Raw genomic sequence first — 26,397 nt, forward strand, 5'->3', positions numbered from 1 at the left:
ATTTCAGCAGCGACAGTCAGCTGACCTCATTCCTGAGGCAGAAATACTAGCCTCCACCTAATTCAAGCACTTATTGTTTCGCTGTGTGTCCATTGTATACGATGCACAGGAGGATTGGAGAGCGACCGAAGTCAGCGAAGGGTTATGGTCCCCTCTTTACTGTGTTAATATACACACATCATGACATGACTGCGGTTGACATCATGCTGCAAGAAATTAGAAACGATGCTACTTCTTATTCTGATGGATAAGTGGTTCCTGAATAATTTGCAGTGTTGTGAGTCTCCACAGCATTGTGTGTGTCAGCTGAATTTGATCCACTTAAACAAGTTGTTTTGCTGTTTATAAGGGCAAAAAAAAAAAAAATCAACATGAAAAACTGTCTTTGAATTCCAAAAGGTCATACCTTCCCTGTGGTCAAATGACCGACAGTGATGTGATATTCTCTTTCATAGCTTAGAGGATAAACTGTGTGCATTGAATCACAGGGGCACATTAATTCACATCATGGCAGCTTGTAAATTAACCTGGAATCATCAAGTTAGTCTCTTGCTCGTTTCGAATTTGATTTACAATAAAATTTGCATTGATTTGATGCATAATTTTCTGTTTTTCGAAGCCTGTTTTGCCAGAACTGAGCCATTTAATACTATGTCCAGTTTTAGACAGCAGCAGTAAGAAGGTTGCTAATGGATTGAAGCTTTTATACACAACCAGTTTCTGTCCAATGTGAGAGCAGTTTACAAATATAATCTCTCAATCTGAAAGTAAATGTTTTGTTTTTTTTACAGTGAAATGTTCAATTCAAATCTAATGTAATATTATATTCCCCTTTGCTTGTAGTGTCTGAAAAGAGCAGTTTCACTACAGTGTGTACATCACAAACACAAAGGGCATTATCCAGCCCATGAATCTGTACGGATCTTCAGATTTTGGGATGTATGTTCATGGATGTGCTGCTTTTTCTGGTTTGTATTTATAGAATAAAACTGATTCTATGCTGTCTGTGAATCAATAACTTTTACATCTATTTTTTCCTCTGTTGACTTAAACAAGAGGGAATGCAAGAGGATACAAGTAAAGACAAGGAATACACTTTTAATTATAAACCAAAGCACCCTATTCTGAGATAAGTACTACAGTGAAGTTGATATTTTCTTGTAACCCCACCCAAAAGTGCAAGACTTTAAATGGCAGCTTCAGATTTACCATTCTGAGTGTCTCAATACACATCAATTTACAAGTATATATATATACTGCAGCACATGTCTGAATCCGCTGTATTTCTCTTTAAGCCACAACACAACCGCCTGAGCCACACACTGATAAAGTGGAATTACGCGATGTATTGGCAATGCTCGAGCATTTTGTACATTCACATGAGATATAAAGCATGTAACAAGAATGATAACCTGTGTTTTGTCTATTTTTTGATCTTATACATTTCCTCAGGAAGAAAAGGGGAAAAGGGGGGAGAGAAAAAGGAAACTGGTTTTAGAGTTCTCTGTTTAGAATTGTAAATGTATTGCATAGGCCCTGCTGTCCAATTACATATATCTTTCATGTATGAAATCATGCATGTCTTTTCTTCTAAAAGGGGAGGGCTGGCACAAAGGGAGCAACCCCGACTGCAGCAGAACAGTGTGCAGCCCACATGAAAAATAAGGTCTAGTGTCGGAGCCCTGGAGCCCTGGGCAAGGAGCACAGCTCCATCAGCACACAGGCCAGGGAGGGGAGTTGCTTTCCCCCAGACTGGAGCCCTTTCCATTCCTGACTCCTGCTGTATTATTGTTGCCCTATTTGTGAGGCAGCTGACCCTTTGGGTCCTAAATCAGACTTTATAGAAAATACATTTCAGATCACGTCTTTAATTAGCTCCACAATGATAAATATTGTTTCTTGTGCTTTCAAGTGTTTTCTCTTCACCCACACTAAAAATAATCTTTAAAGATGCAGGAGAAAATAAAAGGCTGTTTATTTATTTATTCTGTCTTCCTTCATTCTCATTTTCAAAACAATGACTTGCTGCTGGGTACGAAATTTGAGTGACCCAAATTTAGTTAAATTACTTTGAATTTCTCAAAGAAATCTCTGCAGATCAGAACGACATAACTCACCTCATTCAGTCTCATTGTCCTGCTGTTTTTAACATATTCACTTGATTGCATAAACAAATTATATTCTTAATGTGGTTTACTTCCAGTCTGAAGAACAACGCATTTTTTTTGTTGTTGTCAGCAAACTAAAACTAGAATTTTCACCATTTGCATGAAGAGAAGGAAATGCTATGCCACATAGGTGTAAAGCTTAATCTCTATATCTTTTTTATCAGATGCTATTTGATTCCAAGTCATTGCCTGAGAAAAACTAAAATCATGCATATTCTCTTATCAAGCAGAATAATTTAATATAGTCTGGATAACCTGGGATCAGGTCTTAATCACTGACTGAAAATGTGTTGTCAGTCTTGTGCAAAATAACTGGGAAACCGAACTCTAATAAAACCAGGAGCGAAGCTGATTTCAAAGTCACTCTGAATGGAAATGCTCATTTCACAACCATGAGCTATGAAGCCCAAAAATGCACGTATGCATCAGAAACGTGCCATTGTTGCACAAGATTCAAACACACACTGTATATCTATTCCTGTACATTCCAAAACACACAGTAAAACATAATATACACCCATCAGCAAGACACACACACTCACAAACAGTAGCGACATTTTATCAGCCAGAAAAATCACTTTTGTCCCTTTAAACTTAAAAACACCCACATCTTGGAACATTCGCACATCCCATTACTGACAGGAACACCAATAACTGTAATAGAAAGCATTCAACAGAGTGCATACTGCAGATGTGTCATTGTGTGAAACTGCAAATAAAATGTGTTTCCTGCACATTTATGCCCCTTTATGTGCATGTACAGTGTGTGTTTGCATGTCCACACAGCGTGACACATACAGCAGCTAATGACAACACGCTAGTGCATATGGTGTGTAATCTGCCTTGCCACTTACTACAAGCTCTGCCTGGTCACTGGCCAAAGCCTGTAAGGGCCAAGTGAACAACTCAGGGCAAGCATCCATCAGGCAAACAACCCCAACATATTCAGAGCCTCTAATCCGAGAGGAACAAACAAGTGAGCAGAGCATGAAAGTGGGGCATTTATCAGCCAGACTTTCCTTTACACCAAATCCGAAGGCGAGCTAACCATGTGGGGGGACAGAGAGCGGGGACAAGTTAGCTTCAAAGCCCTGAAGAAGTTAAAGGGCTTAGGGCTTGGACAGCAGGAGCAAGGGGAGGACTTCACAGCCTTACCTGATGGGGTTTTTGGTCTGAGTTTCCAACACACGGAAGCCTCTCTGTCTGTGTTTTCGTTTCAAGTGTGTGTTTGAAGTCAGCAGGCAGAAAGGTCACGCCCTCTCGGTCGCAGCAGGTTCGTCGACGCAGCGGATAGATGGCCAGCGGCTATTGCTAATATTCAGACTTTCTTTTTTTGTATCGACAAAAAAGTAATAAAGGAGAATGTAAAGCTATTGATCCGGTGCCTGGGCACCTGAAGAAGTTTTGGTGATATACTCCTAGAATTCCAGGTATTTCCAGGGTTTTCCAAAGCTATAAGTTTTGGGATTTAGGGACTCCCAGGTCACAAGAAGAATGGATCAGGATGACGCCATCACCTAGAAACAAAAGAGAGAAAACAGAATTAGTATTTTCAACATCATGACATAAAGACAGAGTTCCATTGCAGCCCTCTAAGAGCGCCCGCTGTTTCTGTAACTCATCCCGGAAATATGAGCACATAATAAATGTCTTTCAGGAGATGCAAACCAGAGCAGTATGACTTCCATCAAGACTTCAAAATTAATCAGCTGTTTTTAGAGTCAACAAAATTAATCAATAATTATTCGTCTGCTACTACTGCAGGACAGACTCTTACGATTTCAAGATTACATTTAACAGCAAATGAACTGCTGTGAGTAATTTCTCTTCTCATAACACTGAAGACTTTTAAAATGAAAAATGAAAAAGATTTCCGGAGAAACTTAATTTCCCTGTAACCGGAACAAGACATATTCCTGTAATAGCATATATAATTGCCTGTTCTGCAGAGGATCTCCAGCATACGACAACAAAGTCTCATAGACAATACATATTTATTCAACTGTCAATTCCAGCAATAAAAAAAAAGAACATGTAAAAAAAAAAAAAAAAAAGACTTTGAATTCCACATGGGCCTAGTTTGTGAAGCTGAGTAAATATGCTTGTCATATGTTCCAATAGTTCCACAGCGACAGAGATTTAGTTTGGGAATACAGGCGGCAGAGGCAGACAGCTTGTGATAACTGAATCGCTCTTTTGAAGCCACTTCCATTTGGAAACATTGTGCGATTATTTTTACCTCTGTGGTTAGACTTGAGTTAAAGCCCATGTTTAATTGTTCCCAAGAGTTCTTAGTGTGGTGCTGATAAGGAGCTCGGGGAGCAACATTTAAAACTGCAACAAAAATAACTAGAGTCTTGCTCATTGGCCACAGGTCTGATAGAGTGACAACAGAGGATCCAGGAAGCAAAGAGAGAGACAGATGGGGAGAAAGAGAAGAGAAGGAGAGGCACACAGGGGCAGAGGTCTTGTGTAGTTATGAAGTGATTGCTGTTGAAATGTTTTTTATCAGTGTTCTCCTGGTCTTGATTTTAACGTGTGCTCAGCTTTTCAGAACCCAATCGCTTCCGTTTGAAATATCAATATGAACAATGATCCTGTAAAGCTACCTTAAACACAGAGTATACAGTACATCACTCGCTAATCAATAAATAAATTACTTTTATGACGGGGTTCGTCAGCAGTTACAGCAGACCCAGACCAGTGCTGTTAATTTGTCATCTCGCTCTTCCTTCCTCTCTCACTTCGTCCAAGGCCACGACTTCCCGGTTTGTCAGGGCGACCTGTGGGAGTGTGTGTGTCGGATCAATAGCCCACCCACAGCAGAGCCGCGGGCCATCCCTGACCTGGGCTATTGATTAGGCCTGGCTCAGCTGCCAATAGCAATGTGCTGGATGTGACACCAGGGTAAGACAGGAGCTGAGGAAGGGGGATTCTGAATTGCCAGTGGCAGCCCCACAGCACACCGCAGATAAAAGTCAATTCCACTTAACCAAATCACTGACAACTAAATAGTTAGCAGACAGAAGAATGCACAGAGTCTGTGATGGCAGCAGCTGGATGGCTTTGGAGATTTCCGAGCCCCTGACCTGTGTCGGAGAGCACGAGAGGCCACGGCAGAAATGCTGTGACACATGTTTGTCTGTTTGTCTTTAATGTGGTCACTCTTCACTCGGCAAGTTACACTGTGTCACTAATACATTGGGGACACAGTCTATGAAGAGATCCGTTTATTCTCAACATTCATATTACATCATAAAAAACCTGAAGTGATGAATGATGCTAACATGCATTTATTTCAATGTAAGTAAATTAATCAGCAAGCAGAAAAATGACAGCATTTGAAGGATATCTCAAATTACTTAAAGCATATCACTGCAAATCACCTGATTTGTAAAAGCCGTTATTAAGTAGGAGCTTTACAGTCGCGTTTCCTGTGCCCACGTACACAGACGTAATGCAGTCGTACTGAAATTGTCAGACTTCTTTCGATCCATCTTGCTCCCAGTCATTACCAGCCCATATTAGAGTAGTTTACATGGCACTTTGCCGGTCCTTTGCCTCGTGAATGTAATTCTGTGGCTACTGCCTCCATGTGCATTCAGCACCTATCTATGGTTCCATATCTCTCTCCGTAATTGCTGAGTGACAGAAAGGCAATACTGACCACTTCATTATAGGACAGCCAGACTGACTGGACACTGGCCTCTTTGCTCTAGGTCACTCTGGCCAGACTGACCTTATCTGCCCAGGTCGTCAGGGGTCAGTCACCCAGAATCTATAAGGACTTTACTAGAGTTGCCGTGGGTGCCATACAGCAAGGTCGCCTGACCCAGGCGGACTGCTTATATCAGGTATTGATTGCAGTTTGTCTACTTCAGCTGAGGCTAGACTAATCTCCCAACACTACCAACACTACGGTCTCAGGAGCAAAGGCTTCAGTGTAAAGTTAAGTATTGGAAGTAACAAGAGTGATAGTGTGGCCAGTAGATACTAGTGACCAAAAGAGGGACACGACAAGAGCTGTGGGGATTTGGGGTTTAAAAAAACAATATGTGTAAGAACAGTGAGATGTAGTAGCAGGACTGGGAGTAGGACTGCTGTTCAAACCTGGATAAAAGGCCCACTCTCAGGGTGCACTTGGGGGACGAAGCAACGTGCATGACAATTTTATTGAGTAATAAAAAAAAGGTTGTTGAAGTAAGAGATACTGAACAATTGCAGTAGTCTACCTCGACTCTACTGCAATCTGAGAATCTGTTTCTGCCTTCTAAATAAACAGACACACAAGATACGAAACCAACGCAACATGTACTATTATTTACACTGCTTCAAACTGTTGTCTGCTCATAACATGGTTAAGTTAAACAAAGAAAGCACTGATTAATCTCTGCTCAAATCATTACTATTTTTTAGAAGAAAATAGATTAATCCGGCTGCAAAAGTTTGAGTTTTTCAGTCAGCCATCCTTAGCTACGACATCTGGATAAGGATATATGAGATTGTTAGTCAGTCCCTATATGTGTATTTGTGTGTGTGTGTACCAGCTTGTGTCTGTGCGAGACCCTTTATGTACATACTAAAGCATCCCTGATGCTCGTTAGATCTCGTCTCTCGGCAGCTGCTTGGCACCGTTCATACTAAATCACAATAATGGCAGATGAGCTCTTGCGCTAGAGAGACAAGCATCTATTTGAAACTGCATTTTATTACAGTTTGTTCCGTTTAATCAAAAAAACTATGTGAAAAGATAACCCGGTTTTAAGAATCCCAGATAAACAGCAACGATTGCATCTTTAAATAATAAATGATTCTCTGCCTCTTACAGACGGGAATATAACTGAAAATAATTGAAGACAACAATGTCCTATAAGCGCACCACTCGAGCAGTGCTGAATCAGAATCCCTCATAACTTCAAACATTCAGTCATAAAGTATAGATAATCCGCAAAAGAGAGGCATGCGTCTGTTTACAATTTCCTTCTAATTAAGGCTACAGGATAGGGTCTACCTTTGTTAAAGTTGATGTGTGTTTGTTAGACTTCCCGAAAAACTGTACCACTGGCAAATTAGGGGTGGAATACAAAACGAAACAAACAATAACACTCTAATATGATCTGCAGTCAAGGAATAAATATTTCACAATCTGTCTACATTTGACACACTTTCAGATGAGAACAAAGCATTCTTAAACAACAAATTGCCCAAACTTTGTCTCCAGACAATAACCTTTTGACCTGCATTAATTCAAAAGGTATGATTGTGTCTTCCACTTTATGACTGCATATGTAATCTGTCCTCAATTTGTTGGGAATTTAAGGACACATCGTTACCTCCTTTTTTAAGTCAACAAGAAATTTTCTGTTGGCAGTTATGGAGGAGAACAGATCGAAACAGATCAAGAAGTTAACAAACAAAATCCAGAGTAAGTCAAATCAGGATGCTAAGGTACGCTTCAAGATGTTCACTTGGGCAAAACATAATGGTGTGCTACTTTATAAGCATCGCTTTCCAACACTGATTAAACTCTATGTGGAGCCTAAGTGAATGACAGGTCTTGAAACCACGATCACATCCCTAATATGATACACAACAGCATTTTACTGTATAAGGCCCACAGTGAGGGTGAACTAAAGAGTATGGAAAATCAGGTAAGCACCGTGCTGATGAAGGTGATGTTTTCCCATTTTCCCTCTGTGAACCAGGCGAGTGGTGAGCTGTGTGTCTAAGAGGGATAAGGTAGTGCTTGATGATTAATCACTGGACATAATAAAGCTTCTCACCATGAGCGCACAGTCCAGCTGATTCTATGATATGATTGGGGCCGATTAGAAAAGAGAAATAATCATTCCTTACAGTCCATTCATAGTACACTCTAATGACATCTTCTGATTGGACCTTGTGGACAAGATAATAAGAGCCGTCTTCAGAATAGTCTCTAAGATTATTTCTTTAACTTCATGAAATGGGGCCACGGGCCTGGATGCTGCAGATTTGAGGATTAAGATAAGATGACCTTTCACATTATGTTGCCATGTATAAAAGATGAAGTTTACAGTCCCTCATTACATTAGACCTTATCAATGGTTAGAGCCTCTGTGAAGCCCTTTTGAACATCACAATGGTTTTTTGCGGCTGGTATACAACAGGCCTCTACCCCCTAGTGTGGGATTACTGTGCTTGTGTGTGTGTGTGTGTGTGTGTGCTGAGAGGGGTGTGGTGTGGACATGCATGGAGCCTTTTTCAAACTACACAAAAGTACTAATCTGGAGAAAAACTTTATCCTGCCACTTTTTCATGGTCACGTGAAGCAAAATGAACCAAAAAACAACACGAGTCTATCAGGTTAAACATTTGACGTGTCAATTTAAATCATAAAAAGACAGAAAAGACGACAGCAGCGTGCTATTAGTACGGTATTACAAGAAAACAGTCAGCAGAGCGCATTTAATTTCCACAGTTCTCCAAAATATTATTGTCATAACACTGGTAGTGAATCGCAACATCTAAGTATTCTATGAAAAATGAAAACCTGGAAATGGAAGGCAAAGTGTCACTTGTTTCAAATGCAAACCAGCATGTTTAAAACATTTTCTCGGATCAAGTGATATTATGTTGAAACTGGAGAAGTAACCCACCTGTCAGTTACAAATACTGTCCCTTGTTTCAATCTCAAAACAAGTGAAACTATATTTGAAACGAGTCAAACGATCTCACCCTGATGGCAGGTTTGTTTTCTCTTGTTGTTTTCAATCAGACAAAACTAAATCAAACTAAATAACGTAAATTCTACGAAATTTCGCATGCTCCTGAACACTCTGATAGTGAGTGACACTTTTGGATCATTTGTCTTCAGCAGAACCACTCTCTGCTGAGTTGGGATGACGAGCTATGGGCTTTAACAGGCATCAGACTACTGGCCAACGTCTCCAGGCTTCTTTGATGTGGGAGGCATTGCTTACCCCTATAACTTACAGCCCAGCTCTGCAGGGACTTATTTTTATAACCTCCATTATTTTCTATCATAAATATTCAAATCCAGATCTTAAATCCAGAGCTTAGTGAGGAGAATAGCCAAAAACAACATGCAGCTCTTCAGCTTCCCCCAGCTCTCACTCTTCTATAGAAAATCATTATGAAGATTAATACAGAAATCAAACAGAATGCTGAGACGAGACTGTAGGACCCAGCAAAAATAATGCACTCATATGAAAGACTCCGGATGGAATTTTTTTGGTCAAGGATCTTTGGCTTTTTTGTTCTTTATTTGTTTGAGCATTTTGACACGTTCTGCATTTCCTCCTTTTGGCTGTGAATTAATATTTGCAGCTTGAATATTAATCCTGATTCAGTAGTGGATTAGTTTGCTATTGTCCCCTCTGTGCTGAGCCCTAAATAAAGGCGCTGACATGGAGAGGAAATCTATACCTCTCTGCCCTGCAAACAAAGACCTCTGCACCCAGAGATAACACATGTCCCTGCAACACAGACCCCCCTACACTACCCACATGCTGGATCCTCCATCTTTCTCTCACTTTTCTTTTCCCTCAACTCCACATTTCCCCTTCTTCTCACCACTCTCTTCCTCCGTGTCTCTCTCTCTCCCTCTCTCTCTCCCTCTCCCTCAGAAAAACTTTGCCATGGTAGATTTGCAAGGCAATTGTGCCCTTAAACCGCGCCTCTTTCTCAGCTTATACCATGCATTTTCCAGAGTTTATCAAAGAATACAATGGGGTTATGCTTTCACCATTATTCTCCAGGCAAGAACAGTAATTTAAATGCACCAGTACTACTGAGGCAGGGCGCAGCCCTGCTGTCTCACTACGGAACAGAGAGAGATGAAAATGCGTTACAAAAAACGCACTGCATTACTTTGTTGACCTTTCCTGTTCTCATAGTTTACAAACAGCTGTGAAGCTCCTTCCTCTGGGCTCTTTGTACATCAGAGACTAGGACTGATGGAGGCACGCCATGCTTAAATGAAGGGCTTTTTCTAACTTGCCTCCGTTGTGGCTCACAAACACAACTGAACAAACACACATTTACTTTATTTCTGCCGCCAAAGCAGTTGCCAAAGTGAGGGAAAAAATACATACTGAAACAGATATGGCATCCTTTCATCTAAGTATATATTTTAACACATACTCTGTTCAACAAGAAAGGAAAAAATCTAAACATATGCACACATCAAAACAGACACCTACGCATAAAAACAAGTTTAATTTTCTCATCTGCCATAATAGCATCATTGAATATTTTTTAAATGTTATTCTGTTTTCCTAGTAATTGAAGCTAAAGTTGCACTGCTATTTTGAGGCATCTCAGCATCCTGTCTGAAATGAACTGCAAACTGCTGTCCTCACTGACGCTAATCAGCACATAACTGCAATCTCATACAGTGAGATATCTGCACATATGCACAGACACACACACAGACATTCATGTTTTATCACAGCATTGTGAAAGCAAATGGGAACATTGAGTTCCGTGTTTCGAATGGTGGTTCTACATATGTGCCCTGAGGCTGAATGCCAGGTGAATATTAACAGTAAACTGAGAGGAGGAGGAAGATGCTGAGGACAGAGGATGACGAGGACGAGAAGTCAGAGAGGAGAAACGAAGAAACGTAGGACTAAGGATTCAAGGTATGAAGGAAGAAAAATATAGGGATAAGGAAGAGAGGGAAGGAAAAGTGAGGAAAAAGAAAGGAAGGAAGGAAAAGAAGAAGGCAGTAGGATCAAAGATACAGTGAAAAACTCCAAATAAGAATTAGAGTGGAACAGGGAGTAGGGCAACAGACAGCTGGACATGGACAGGACCAGTCCGCAGACCTGGTCAGACTGATGAGAACGGGCAGCCATAGTGATGCCATTATGTTGTTAATCAATCCACTGGTGTCTGCGTGTCCGGGTGGGCAGATACTCACAGTCTAGAAGGGGTTAATGGTAAATCAATGAGAGGGATGTGCTTATGAGCAGGACATGGGGAAAGAGGGACAGGGGGGAGAGAGATAGAGGGGTGGGGAGGGGGAGATAGGAACATTGTTTCCTGTGATAGCAGCAGTCTTCCCAGATGTTATCTGTCATTCAAAGGAACACTCTGGTGACCAGATGTTTAGGCTCAATGTGGTGGAGTGGGTATACATCCTAGTAGGGGATCAATATAGGTCAAGTGCATGGTAATATTTATCACTACAGCACACACACAAGACATTGATGTCTTTACAACACAGAAACTTGTGTTGAGCAGGAAGAAAATTACGTATATATAAATATATATTTGAAAAAAATCCCCCCCTTTTAATCTGCTCATTTATGTCAAGAAGGTATCTATCTGCTATGATGGTGTGTTCTCATTTATATGGTTCTTCTGTCTGACCTGCATCAGCAATCTCTCCTTCATACATCCATTACAGGAAACAAAGAGAAGCGCTGATTTGGAAGGAAAGGTAAAATAAATACAGCAAAAACCAGCCAGGGTAGTTTTCTAAAGGCCTGAGGGCATTTGGGGAGGTGGGTGGTGGGTTGGAAAGGGGGAACCAAGAGCAGGTCCCAGTGCAGTAAGGCTCTTTGTAGTTTGAGCAGTCTGAACTAGCCAGAGGCTTACTGCTCTAACCCCTACCACTCTGAGAGGCTGTTTGGGGAAATTACACCACAGAGTAATAATTAATCAAGTAAATGCTGAACTGCTTTGATTTGGATTACATTAACATATTATCAATAATGTATTAATCAAATACAAATAAACACCTCTGCATAATAGCATACTTTACTAACTTCATTTTCACACTTAACTAAAGAAAAAAAAAACTTTGTCTACTTCAAGCTATGAGGAAAACCGCAGCAAACTATAGTGGAAGCAGGAGAGTTTCTGTGGTTTTGGAAGCAGCACCTCTTAGCACTTAACTGTCTGTGTTCATCAACTTCCCTTTTCATCACTGCATCACCCATTTCAAGTGCTTTTACCAAGAGGCGAAAATTATGAATTCATTTATTTATTCTTAACAAAGGCAGAATGCATCATGCGGAATAAATAAACACTGATGAAGCACTGAAAACACAATACACGTAATTTGTGCAAAGCTACTCCGGGTTTGATTCCAAAAGTAGCTAAGTGGATTGAGGAAAAGAGTTAGTCACTTTTATCATTTGCAGAGGAGTCGAATCAGCTCTGCTTTTGTATTTTCACTTAAATGCATGTTCTGTTTTTCTCAGATAAGTTGTGTTGTTTAAAAGCATCCGTTCTCGCCTAACGCTTTGTTCATTGGGGGAACTTCATGCCCAGGGATTTTCTAAACACAATTCATCAAAGTGGAACGGCAGTCTTTTTTTTCTGCATTCCTAATCCTTTTTGCTGCAGATGAGAGATTTGCTGTTCAGACTCATTAAGATTAAAGCATTTTGCCAGAGTTATTTAAGAATGCAAAGTTCCATGTGAGACCTCTCAGAGTTCAGAACAGAAGAAAATCCTATTGACACGCTCGGTGCACTGGGGGCTGATCTTAGCCTATATTTCTATATTTGGTGTCAGTGATTGAGTGATAGCATGTGAAATGGTTTTTCCTGCTGCATTATGGTTTAGAGTTACAATCACTTTTCCATTCGTACCATCAGAAGCTAATGGGTGTGATTGCTCTTTTTGTCTTCAAATTTATTTTCGCTACCTGTGTGCATATAAAAACCTTAGACTTCTATCAGGAAGTTACCGTCTGGTTTTAAATAAAGTATTTTGTTTATCGGGTTTGAAAAATTGACAGATGAGTTTGTTGTCTTTTGTAAATGGAAGCAATACATTTTGGTCCGAGACAGCCAATGTTAAATAGGTGTGTCTTTTGCTTTCTAGTGTTATTTTGGCAGCAGAGTTTGGCTGGAGTAAAGGTATCAGTCATATGGTTGGACAGACAACAGTTAATGTTTATCTACAGGACACGGCAGTCTTCTAGCTGAAAAAGAAATTATCATTGGATCGGACTGAGTGTTAGTCTTCTGCCTAAGGATTTTTAATATTAGATTTTTTGGCTGGCGACTCAGTAGTCTTTTGGCTGTGCTCTAAAGCTATTTTCCCAAACTTTCCAACTCCAAGTGTCGCAATCTGGTTCCATTTTACAGCTGGCCTTGAGATTGTAACAGAGCTCCTTTCTCTCCCTCCTCAACCGCATATTTAATCCCTGTGCTTATGTCAAACTTAATTACAGGACCTTGTACGAAAAAATAACAAGTGAGCTTTGTAGGGGTGAGAGAGAGAAAAGAAGAGTATTAAGAAAAGGAGAGAAAAGGAGACATAGGAAGAATGCTAAGAGGTGTGAGGGGGAAATGTAACAACAGAGACATTTAATCTGTGGACTCAGTATGTTAAATGGCCCAACAAAAGGCTTTGATCTCAAGGAACTCTCTTCTAGCTGATGTAGGAACAAGCACACTATTTGAAAAAATAAAGATATGTATTTATAACTGAATCCATAAGATCTCATTGGCCTAAAACACACACAAAAATGGCCTGTAGCTGAGAAGTACAGCACAAAATATTCCCTCCCTTTCATCAACTGTACAAAACTATATCGGCTAACTTATAAATGGGGCCATGCAGGAAAGATAAGAGAATGACCTAAGAGGCCCTACATCAATAACTTTTAACTTACAACCCAGCAAATTCTCCTGAACCCTCAAAACCAAAAAGAAATAATCATTAGACTAAGTCAGTCACCCAGTTTGTGAGTGTGTGTGTGCGTGCATGTGTATGTGTGTGTGTGTGTGTGTTTGTGCTCATAAAACTATTTACTCTGTAGAAGTGGAACAGCCGGGGAGAGAGATGTTTAGTCTGTCAGTTTAAAACTATTACCTCAAACTCTGAAAATATGAGCTGAGCCTGTCGTGCATCGACACAGGGAGACAGCACTGTGAAGAACAAACCTTTGAAAAGTCTAAATCAATTTTTGGGGGAGTAACATAACAAACGCTTCACTGCAGTGAAGAAAAGGGGATCTCTTTTTTAACAGTTTGAAAAGCACATATTCATACAATCTTCATAAGGCAAAACAGCATAAATGCAGTATACATGAAGCCTTTTGAAAAGGAAGATGATGGGAAGGGAGAAAAAGGAAGAAGACACAGGGATGCTCCTCAGAGAAGCAGACAAAACAAACAGGAAGACCATCAGTGCTGTACACAGTCCTCTCCTACTTTCTCCCTACACTGTGCACACACCTACTCACCCACCCACCCACCCTTTAGGCCAGCCTGCTGGCTAAAGCCTTCCCAGACTGTGCTTGAGTGGCCAAGCAGTGGACCAGAGGAGGGAGAGAGGTTCCCATGCCACTGGTGCTGGAACTGGCGCGCCACCCGGAGGTATTTATAGCAGGCCAGCACTAAAGGGCCAGGAGAGAGGGCATGCTTGTTTTCCTTTCCATTCCCCAGGCACTTTCACCAGGCCTCACATGTGGGTGTTAAATATATATCCAAATACTGGGAGCAACATTGTGGGGGCAGAGAATAGGAGGTAGTGGGCTCCTTTGGAAAAGGAGTGAGACAGGGGAATAGAAAGAAAGAAAGAAAGAAAGAGAGAAAGAGAGAAAGAAAGAGAGAAAGAAAGAAAGAAAGAAAGAAAGAAAGAAAGAAAGAAAGAAAGAAAGAAAGAAAGAAAGAAAGAAAGAAAGAAAGAAAGAGTGTAGACTTACCAAGCTTAAAGGGGCCTAAGACAGAGATGCAGGCTCAGAGCCAGCGCTAGAACCCAGTTGAGACCAAGACTAGGGTCAGAGTTTAGAACCGAGCAGTTTATCTGGAGACTCGACAGTGAAGAAATAGGGGAAAGTCCAGGCAAAACAAGGGGGCATTTGCAGGGAGGCAAATCTGCTGTTGTGGCCTTCTTAACATCATCCTCTGTGTACTCTGTGATGTATGTCTCTCTCTCTCTCTGTTTCTCTCCCTCTCTTTCTGCATGGGAATTCCAGAGTGACATTATTACTATGATGAAAACAGACCCTATAAATACGGAGCACTATGATGAATATAACAGCGATTATGGGGGCAGCGATAATTAGATCAGGAAAGAAAGAGACTCATTGAAGTTTGCTCTGTTTTTGTGTTTGGGGATTCCTTTCAACCTTGCGTCTTAATGTATGAAGAATTACAGAGCCGTCGGTAGCGTGGTAATCATCTGGGTCTCGAGGAGGCCTCTTGGGGCCTCTTCAGTGATCCTCTCTCCTGTTTTAGCTCTCTGCTCCCACTCACATCTCTGTAAAAGCCACCCTGCTGTCTGCTTTTTTAATGATGGTTTGGCCAACAAACAATTAATAGGCTGCCCCACAGATGCCTGTTAAAAATGAAATAGCAGGAACTGTGGAGTGCTCCCAAATGGGGCCATCCAGCGGCTCCTGCTATCTTTCCATCCAGTCTTGCTCATCAGGTTTTTACCCTCGTCAGCAGCTCTCTCACCTACCCAGGTCCAGCTTAGATCTTTAAGTCCTAAGACTACAGCTTTAACAACACCCTGACCTGAGCCCCTGTCCAAATCCCAAATGTACAGCAGCCATCCCACTAGCTGATTGCGTCAGAAAGATTCCACAGCAATAGCCTCTGTTTTTCATACTTGTGGGAAAATAGCAGTTCATGTTTCCTTGGATGCTTCACACATTCCTCACCCTGTCTTCACATTGCAGGGCCCCAGAGTATGGGTATGGCCAAAGCCACTCAAGAGGAGGTGCTTGGCAAATAAGAGGTGTGGCTAAATGAAAATGGAAGGGAATTTTTTTGGTGTTTATTTAGGAGTGAGTTGCTAGGCGACGTGAACTCAAAAAGGCACTAATTACATTTCCCTGAGTTTGATGAGTATAGCAGAACTTGGACAGGAACTTTCCAGCTCATTTAACCTCTCAGAACACAGCTGGGAATTATAGATAACAGAACATCTGGAAGTTACAAAAATACTTCTCGAGCGTCTAATCCAAACTAATTCAAAAGTTGCCACATCCTGCAATGAACAACATCCCAAAGCTAACTCAGTGACAGCTCCAATATTTCAAACGGTGTTGTAAAACGCTTCTGACATCTCTGAATGGCATTGTAGTAATTTGGGAAGAAGCTGACACATTCTAGATCATGCAGCACCTTTTCCTTAAATTTCAGCATAAAAAAAAAAAAGTTGTGGAAAAGTACCTTAAACCCCCATCAGTTGTCATCCAAACTCACACATACACGTTTGCACAGCATGCTAATACTTTGTGCTACATGTGTTCACTTATTCAATTATTCTCGAACATAAATGACAGATGTTTGAACATGTGAACAACACAAGTATTCCAAAGACTGCTACTTGATTCTTGCAACACAGCTGCAAGATACGCAGCACATACGCACACACACATGCACGCACAAACAGAGCGCACTCTACTTGGCCGCATTCTCATCACAGTCTGGTCTCATCCCAAATTCCTGACCTCAAAAATTTCAAGACAAAGGTAGTTAGTCTTGATTTATGCATGCCTCAGCTTAGGATGAAGAGAGCAGGACAAAGTAGCAAAGCAATTAATTTTGATGCTGAAAACATTATTAATGGTAATGTTTAAAACATCAAAGCCCCGGCTGACAGAGACACAGCATCTTCACTCTGACAAGATGGAACAGATGAGCTCACTTGAGTCAGTCAAGGTGAGGCACAGGGGAAAATGTAATTTGTCTCTCCATTGATTTTCATTGAGATTTCCTGGAGAATCAGTGCTTTAGAACAGGTGGAGCTCACATATTTTGTGCCTTTTCTACAGTATCACTGGTCACTGCATGAAGGGTTATGCAAGATCTTTGTCACTGACTTGTGTATCCGTCTACATGCCCTGAATACAAAACATTTTGGGTTGTTTTTACATGTTTGAAGTGGTTGCTATGGCTTAATAAGGAGAGCCATTCATTTCTGTTTAGGCCAGACTACTGACTTTAACCAATGGACATGTGGGACAAGAGAGGACACACCATCAGTTAGAATGCATGAATCTTAAGTTCATAATGATTGAGTAAGTCAGTGAGGAGCCCTCCTCTGTCTGTGTGGACTCCTCACTGTAGCTTTGGGCAAAGGGATAAAGCTTCTCTCACTCCCACATATTCATTTACCCCCCACCATCACACCAATTGAACCAGGGAGTCTGGGGGGAGTCACATTGATATTCACCACACATCTCCATCCCCCAGCCACAACCATCCCCACTGGAAACATTATTTCATTACATATATTATGCATTCAGCATAAGGGAGTTGGCGAATGTGCGGTGTGCAGATGTGTGTGTATGTGTGTGTGTGTGTGTGTGTGTGTGTGTGTGTGTGTGTGTGTGTGTGTGTGTGTGTGTGTGTGTGTGTGCGCAAGTTCAGATGTTTCCTTCCATGTATACATGGCTGTGACATGTCTGTTGTAAAAAGAGTTTTAAAGAGGGTGTAAAAAGATATAATGCCTCGGGGGTCCAGTGTTAATGGTACTTAGTTTACTTTGTGAGAACGAAGACAAAATATTTATTTCATACTGTTTTTTGTCAACATTAGAAAAGTGATTTTGCAAGTTTTACAGTGCAGAGGGACACGGTTTCCTGCAGAGTTTGAATCAATTCTCTCAGCTCATCTAAGTATGGGCGTCCACATGTGAATGTATACTAAGCCTCACGCAGAGCAGCAAATAAAGAGACAGACAGAGAGAAGAGAGGAAAGAGACCAGAAAGAAATGAAGATCGAGACAGACAGATCTTTCATATGGCCCACTGGTCTTTGGGCCCTGGTCCAGATGTCACCAGAACAGTTTTTATTTGTCAATGTCTTGTTTTAAAAGCCCCTTTAAAAGCGCCTGCCGCCTTTCCTTCAAGTCTTTAAGTGACTCAACACAATACACTCTTGTCTGATCTGAACTGGAATCAATTTGGAAAAGAAACCATTTCACCTCTGATTAAGCACTGCTCTGTCTCTGCTGTGGCATGCTGACCTTTCCAGAGGTCTGTCTGGTGGTGCGAGGGGGGGCAACCAGATGATATGCTGGGTTAATTAGACTGATTGACGTCAGCAGGCCTGAGAGTGGCTTGTATTTGAACCTTCAGCCATTTGTCAGGACTCACAACTGCATCTCTGTCAGGGCCTCTCAGTCTCACAAATCAGATTCAAGCCCTAATTTCATGTTTATATACTGTACATTCAACTATTCTTTGCAAATAACCCATCATGGCTACTCCTTTCATTTTCTCACATGAATAATCCTCCTCCTCTAATTTAAAATTTTACACGTGCCTGTTGTCTTAGTGAGCCTGGTGTGCACCATTATTTTGCTTTCCCTTTGTGTAATTTCAACCAAACTCTCAACTTGTGGGCCAATGTGTTCAGTCAAATGACTCATACATATTCTGAGGCCAGTCGAGCCCCTGTTAGTGTTTCTGCCAAATTTTCGTCTTTTATTGCCATCTTAAAAGTGACTAACCCTCAAACGCCTCTCTGAATGATCACACCACAATTCTCATCAGTTCCTTCATCTCCCGTCCGCTTTCATAACTTCTAAGCTGCAGTCGTGGCAGTCTAGTGCAGGTTCAACATCTGTGTATCATGGGCTTGTGCAACACATAATGCATGGAAGTCCCAAGAGCTATAAAATGTTGCAAACCCAGAAAGCTTTGAGTAGCGAGTTCAGAAGGAAGAAGTCCACCAGAGATCAGCCCTCAGTCCATATTCCAAGCACTTTGCCTCATACACCCAGAGAAATGTTGCCTAAAGAGAGGCCTGGTAGAGAGAAACCTCACCTCCAGTTCAAGCGGATTCCTCTGCCCTTTTATTTGCTCTCGTTTGGCTGCAGGGGGAACGTGCTCCACTCTGACCTGGGGGCACTCATCCAATCAGCTCGCTATCTGCTGCAAGGGCCTCCATAATAGTGACATTTTTCCACCTCGTCAATAAAGTGGTGAAAGCCACCCTCCACCCGCTACTTGACCATTTAACTTCTTCCTGAAAAGGCCCTTTCTTTCTGTCTGTCTCTGTGTCTGGTTGAAATCAATAAAAGCAGAAGAAGGAAAGAGGCCAATCCAACTGCTGCATTAACTGGTGGTCTCAACTGCTGTACAAAAAGGATGGCTGGCAGAGAAAAGGATACAGGAGAGCGGGCAGTGCGAGTCTTCATTCATATAACACTGGGAGAAATCTGCCTATTGTCTACACGTAGGCTATAAGATTCTGAAAACGACAAAAAAATGTGTCACACTGATGCAACATGCTGCACACACACACTTGTGTATCTTAAAAGCCATAAAACCGAATAAAAACTGAGAAACTTTCATTAATTCACACAGACTGACAGGTGCCAATTAGATGCAACATATACATTAACACATATATAAACTCTGTAGTCTCTAATGATCATTGCTTGCCATGACTCATTTAGCAACTGCATTCACACATCACCACATGTCTGCAGTGATTGACATAATGGCATCAGAGTGAGAACAAAATGTCTTCCAATAAAGGAGCAGGAGGGAGAAAATGAGAGAGATGGGTTACATCTACGCCCGTGCTGAAATGAGTGCACTGCTTTGTTTGGTTATGCTGTCTGAGCTGAAATTGATTTCTGTGAGAAGCATGCACCAAAGAGCCCCTGCATTCAGATGAAATAAATAACACACTCTTGTAGCGATGGGAGGGCATGTGGAAGAAGGAACAGAAGGTGAAAAATGGGATCGAGGAGGAGGGAAGAAACAAAGATGGATGAGGTCAAAATGAATTTACAAGGGAAAAAAGCAGATAAAAAAAGAAGGAAATGTCTAAAGGTGGGGAACTGAACGTCATGTTGTCAGTGCAGCACTGAACAGACACAGCCTGGAAGACATCTGGAGTAGTGGAGGATAACAGCCACACGCCACTCTCCAACCACAGACAACATGATGAGGGATTAAACTTCATTACAACATGTTATGGTAATGAATGGGCTGTGGCCAGTTGTGGATGTGTTAGAATAATCACCACTCTCCAGCATATGTGTGATTGACACTTCCTAGATGTGTTTGTGAAGCCATGTGTCTCCGTGTGCATATGTGCTAATCATGTTCTGAGGAATCCAGAGTTGGTGAACTCAAGGAGGCTTCCAAGAGATGCTTTCCACATTTAACTGAGCCGAAGCAAACTAATTAAAAAAATGTAACATTTTTACAACACTTACTGTCACATGTATCATCTTCCGTAATTACTTTAACACTGTTCTTTAATGGAAGATGGGTCTGGCAGGCCAGACATTGTGGTCAGGGCCAGAGTCTGGGCATCTGGGTTTAGGGTGGGTGCCAGAGAGGGAGGGGGACAGACAAAGCCACACAACCCAAAGGGGTGAGGTTGACTCTAGGTCACATTGGCTGCCTGGCCTTATGGCTGACAGATGTTAGTCTGGTTCAACGAGAGTTGTGATTCTGGAAAAAGTTACACCACACTGTGCTCCACACTGCAATTATCTTCTCTCTGTAATGAAACATCTCATACATCATCACTCAACAAGACATAAGCAAAAGCCCCTCCCTGGATTACGATAAACCAAGCCACTTGAAACTGTTGTACAGCACTGAAGTTGAGTGTTTGAGCTGGCTGGGCTGTCAGCAGTATTCCCAAGTGGAACCACACCATGTTTTCCTCTAGACTGAGAGCAGCAGCCTGCTGTATTTGGTGTGTTGCTGTTAATGTTGCTAATGATCCCCTCAATGGAATAACAAAGACTGGAATAGAGTCGTTTTATTTAACATAAGCTTTAAAGTGTGAGTGTAGAGGGAGGCAAGGATGAGAGCGAGGGGGAAGTCCTGTCCCCAGACTGCTCTATGTTATGCTCATGACTGTACAACAGGGACAAGCTGTGGACTAGCGTTCCCCTCTACATTGCCAACCTACGAGTTTCATTATATTTGCTCATGTGCTGTGTTTTATGTGAATGAAACAGTTGTAAGGTTTTTGAGGTGGCACATTTCCCAGACTGGCCATGTAGGCATGAACCGGGGAGGCATTAAGGAGAGAGAAGTCTTTTCCCGGAGGAGGATCAGGGAGGAAAGAGAAATGAAATGACAGTGGATCATTAGACTGGGATTGCTTGCAGCTTGCTAATTTATGCAAATTAATTTCTTGGCTGATGTGAACGGAGAGGGAGCGGGTGGCACAGCTATGCAAGCAGTCACCATCGAACAGCAAAAAGGTGAAACTGCTGCACTCTACTTTGGTGTTGTGGAAAGTTTAGCAGTGTGAGTCCAGGAGGGCTTGGTATACCAAGCAACAATGGCAAAGAAATGCAGACTATGCCAGCCCTCTTCCTGGCAAGGCATCGGACAGACAGCCAATCAGGTCCGTGCTGACTTTCTCATAGGCGAATGGCATGGCATGCTGGCCCTCTCGTCGCCCCGCCTACCCTCCCCGCTGCACCGCAGCTGCCCAGAATGATTTTATAAACATTTTGCCAGTGGATCAATACCTGTATTGATCAACCATTGTGAGAGTGATCCGTCTAAAACCCAGAGCAGCCTAGAGCTCAGAGATGGGAGGAGCGAAAGAGAGAGGCTGCAGAGAGGATGGAGAAAGAGAGAGTCTGCAGCCACAGTGAAAAGGGAGAAGAGGTACAAGGGAAGAGAAGGGAATCTGAGAGAGAAGCAGACGCAGAGCTGAAGGCAGGTGGGGAGGCAGATTTCGGAAAACGCTACCAGGCCATTGGGATTGGGGAGAAACTAATGGTAATTGCTTTCTCATTAAGGGGAGGGGGTGACTAATGACTACAGCGGGTAAGTGACAGACGGTAGAAACAGTGTTAAGAAATGTGTATATGTGCACGACAGGGGACGACTCCAACACCTGGGATTGCTAATGCCTGCACTAGTTTGGCCTACTGTAGCATGTAGCAGTTTCAGGTACATTGTTGCATGTCCATAAGTGTGCATGAAGGCATGAGGTTTTGATGAATTTAGTTTGAGGGGAAGTGTTGGATTCTGCTGATGTGCAAATGAAATGTTCTGCACAGAAAAGAAAAACAAAACAACTATCCTGCTTTATTTATTACTGACTGTAGTGTGATTTTTTATGATCTGTCTAGGAAGAATATTTTCTCTTCTTTTCCTCTGGAAAGAAGAAGAACGGTCTGCACTTTTCCTTGGTGACAACATGGGGACAAGGAAGACTTAGCACATCCTGCTGCCATAAATTCTGTTGTTAACAGTAAAATCAAAAGTGAAATCCAGGATCTTGTGGAAAGGAATCATCTGCATCCTGGATACAAACGTCCACAGAGGAAGAAAGAGAAACCTTTCTCATAAAGGAAAAGTTGAATCAACACTGACCTCAAAAGATGAACATGGCTGCATGAAGATGGCGTGACAAATGACAGATTATTGCTGTTTTCAACTGGTGTGGATGTAGCTGGCTTTGGAACATTTTTTGACATGTTGAAAATTCGTTGGATTGGATTTAATCTTTGCTACATCTAAAATTTTGTGGGAATTCCTCCGAATGGATGACTTGCTGGACCGCTCAAGGCCACCAAATACACTACAGCAAAGAAGAAGTGAAAGGGCTTCTTGGATCTTCTCCCATAGCTAAAAGGGAAACTAATTTCCGTTGATTAATTTTAAATGTGACTTTCTTGGACATAACTGTGAACTTAAGGGGAGATAAATCCCTCAGACAAGCTGTGATGGAAGACCTCAATGGTCATGAACTCACTTTGCACTTTAGCTCTGGTGTGGAAACACTGAGAGAAAAAGGCCTACACTCAACAGGTTCACTCCTGGGTGACCGAGCAGTTGGACGAAAACAATGAATATGCTGTACCAAAGAGGCACCAACAAACAGCATTGTCAATAAATTGTGGAAAAAAATTAAGAATTATTATGTGGTGCACAATGCAAATCTAAGTGTGTTGCAGTACTTATCCTTGGCTGTGTCTCATGTACATATATTGGTATGATCCTCTGATATTTAAGTGGTAAACAAGAAATTCATAGAGGATGTGGCTAACAGAGTTCAATTCAATTCTAATGTTTTGTAATTCGGAGCAAAAAGAAAAGGAAAGATTTTCCTATCAATGTTTACATATGTAATATATGAATGCATGTTCTCACAGTTCTTTACATGTGAACAGACTGTACTTCTACTTATCCATACAATGTGAATGAATGACCACACACTGTGGAATTGGGTTGCAGCTCTTGATTCAGAGTCAGTGCTTGGAACTGAACTGTAAGACAAATGCAGCGCAGATGAGGTTAAAGTACTGGCAACCAAGAGACTCAGCTGGTGTTTCAGTGGAGAGAGCAAAATCAACAACACTGTACAAGGCTGTTTGCAACAAAGTTGTTCAATGTACACAATGCACACATTATGTGTTCAGTGCAGCAACAGAAAACATTTTTATTTACTATTATTGGCTTGTGAACTACATTGAGTTTATCACTTGTATAAACCTTGCTTTTTTCTGCTCAGCTGTGAAAATAGTTTAAAGATAAAAACACGTGAAAAGCCTGCGGTCACAGGCCTGACATGTACATAAATATTAACAAATGTGCTGCAGTATCTGATCATCATGGAAACCAAATATAAATAAAATTCAAAGTTGCAAAGCAAGCAAAAAATTTGTTGAAGATATTGTTTTTACACTCTTAGTACACAGACAGAGATTGTAGCTACAATTAGCAAAGGTTGGTGTTCCAACCAAGCAGGAGGCTTCACTGGTGGGGGCCTGTTGTTAGAGTACCAATGAAACACAATCCTGGAAGTCCATTTGATCTAACAAAATATGTGTTTAAAGGCATATCAGACACCAATGCACTGAACAACACAGAAAAGATTTTCCGGTTCTGGAAAGTTATCACTATGTCAACTCTTTTGCCTCCATTATGAGGTACAACAGAATACTGCACTCATGTTGTAATGGAAACTACCAAGAATGTGCTCTTGCCTGTATGTGACTGGCTGGCAGTACACCTTGTCGGATAACACTGTGTTGCTTTGCCGCAAACGTTGGGCAACTTTTTTGCCAAACAACCTTGAGTTGTTTCATTCCTACCATTCTGGCTCCATTCAAATGAATAAGAGGGCGAGTTTGCTTATGCAGTGCTGACACTGACTGGTCAGTAACCTCAGTTGACTTAAAAAAAAACTGCCTCAGGCGAGATAGAGGTCATTAAAAACTTCATTTCTTTACCTTTCTATTTCACTGTCACGTATGTTGATGATAGAAAGCAGCTCACTATTTGTAATATCTATTTTTTGCAGGCAGTTTGTGCCATAAGTTGAGATTTGGTTAATTTCTTGTTTATTGCCACTTAAGCAAGCAAGTTAAACAGTAAAGTTTCACACATTGTGTTATGTTTTAATCATCATCAGCAGCATTCAGTGTATTTGGTTAATACATAAGGATGTATACAGAAATCTGTGTCACTATTTTGCACAATAAGACAAATAACCACAAGGGTGGCTTGAGCTGCTAATCTTCTAATAGCTTTCATTCATACTGGTGTCGTCCTATTGTCTATATCTGTGTAATTTCAAGAAGATAAGCACTTAAGTGTTATCACCTTACTCAGAGATTTAATTCATGTACTATCAAAGCCGCACTGGGGCACTGAATCATTTTCTTGTTTCCTTTCATCGTTTTTGTTTGATTCCCACTGTCAAAAACAAACCCTTGGATGAGTGCCAAACAATAAATTAGGGTCTTCATTAGACACATCAAATCTAAATTACTATTCAATTAACAAGCCAGTCAACCTGAACTAATCAACCAATTAGGCCGTGTGTGTACACAGAAAAGCTAACAAAAGCGCACGAGTCCCCTGGGAAAGCAGTAAAACACTGCAGAAGAGTGACAGTACAAATGAGAAGCTACTGGTTTAGGAAGCAAGGGGAGGGCGAAAACGTGGCAGAAAGTAAATGTGACACTCAGATCACCATTCACTTGACATTTGGGGAAGAGAAAAAAAAATAAAAAACTGAAGAAGACATACATGAAAAGATTCTCAAAGAAAAGAAAAAAAATCTTGAAGAAAAGAATCCATTGAAAGCGTGATCAAATTACATCGTTTGATATTTAGAATGTTTTAAGATTAATGTTTCTGATCAGTATTTTTAATGCTAATGAGATTTTCTTCAATTAAAGGCATGTTTTACTCTGATTATAGTTGATATTGTGTTTAAAGATCAGATGGCACTGTTGCAAACTACAAAAACACTGGGTACAAAGGCATAAACCGACTCTAATTTTCAAACTCAAATAAAAGCTTTTTTACTTAATTTGATTAAAGGAAACGTGTCAAACCAGGTAAAGCGCTTTTTCTACCGTTTTATCTCAAGCAGATGAAACAGAATATGACGGTATGCAGTGACTGAGTCTCTGTGGGGACAGAATTTCACACTTACCAACTCTGTATGAAGACTAGTTGGAAACACAGTCACATAATATTTGACAAATAATGTTCAGAAAGTACAATGAATGTGTTGAATTCCCTCTGTCACTCGTGGCGCTCGTCTTTAGTGAGTGCTGTGGCAGAGTGAAAGGCTTTGTCATGCCCCAGTCAGTGCGGTAGGGCTGTCTGTGCTGAACATACCTTTGGGCCACAGGAGATCTGGTAGGCAGCACAGGCTGTTCAAACGTCTCCTTCACACACAGCAGAATGCAACCTAAAGGGGAAACAAACACACACGATATACACACACTTACATACATATAAACAGAATAAAGCCAGACCAATGCTTGATGCTGGAAACATGTAACACCATGAATATAAAATAGAAACAATCTTGATACAGATCCTTTAGATTTTAAAAGAAATTATGATCAGGATACATACTGACCAGGACATTTCCACCCCTTTCACCCCTCAGGTCTAAATGTCTGACAGCGCTCCACTATGGGCCAAAGGGAGTTGTAGAGAGGAGAACGCCATTATTGTACCAGTAAATGTCAGAACAACCCCATCTAATTGTGCCATTACTAATTCATGTTTATTAATGCAGTGATGTATGATGGGTCTACAGACAGACCGAGTTCTTCTGTGCCTGTCATGTATGGCTTATTCTTTACTGATGAGGGCTGCAGGGAACGTGTTCGCACTGGCCCGGGTGCTGGGTGTGGGGCAGATGGCGCATGTAGTGACAGTGCCAAGTGGTGTGTGACTTGAACATGAAGGCAGAGCGGGTGAGGCAGTTGACTGATGGTGCTGGTGTCTTCTGCTGGCCCAGTGCCAGGGCCCCTGGTCCCCAGTGCCCCAGCCCCT

The 26,397-nt window shown here is 41.4% G+C and overlaps 1 protein-coding gene and 1 long non-coding RNA gene across 6 annotated transcripts in view; one reads left to right on the top strand and one right to left on the bottom strand.

Annotated features, from left to right (window-relative positions):
- zfhx3b (zinc finger homeobox 3b) overlaps positions 1-26,397 on the bottom strand; it is a 288,945-nt gene that overhangs the window by 144,734 nt on the left and 117,814 nt on the right. For all 5 annotated transcript variants that reach the window (XM_051939585.1, XM_051939586.1, XM_051939593.1 and 2 more), the window contains exons 3-4: positions 25,729-25,801; positions 3,324-3,685 (exon numbers count right to left, since the gene is read on the bottom strand). The gene's annotated coding sequence lies outside the window, so the exon portion shown is untranslated. The remainder of the gene's footprint in view (positions 1-3,323; positions 3,686-25,728; positions 25,802-26,397) is intronic.
- LOC110960093 (uncharacterized) lies at positions 21,542-25,296 on the top strand. The gene is made up of 2 exons (XR_002596279.2): positions 21,542-21,864; positions 22,221-25,296. It is a non-coding gene; the product is annotated as an uncharacterized LOC110960093 (long non-coding RNA).

This window comes from Acanthochromis polyacanthus, chromosome 2 (genome assembly GCF_021347895.1).
Source record: "Acanthochromis polyacanthus isolate Apoly-LR-REF ecotype Palm Island chromosome 2, KAUST_Apoly_ChrSc, whole genome shotgun sequence".
Lineage (NCBI taxonomy): Eukaryota > Metazoa > Chordata > Actinopteri > Pomacentridae > Acanthochromis > Acanthochromis polyacanthus.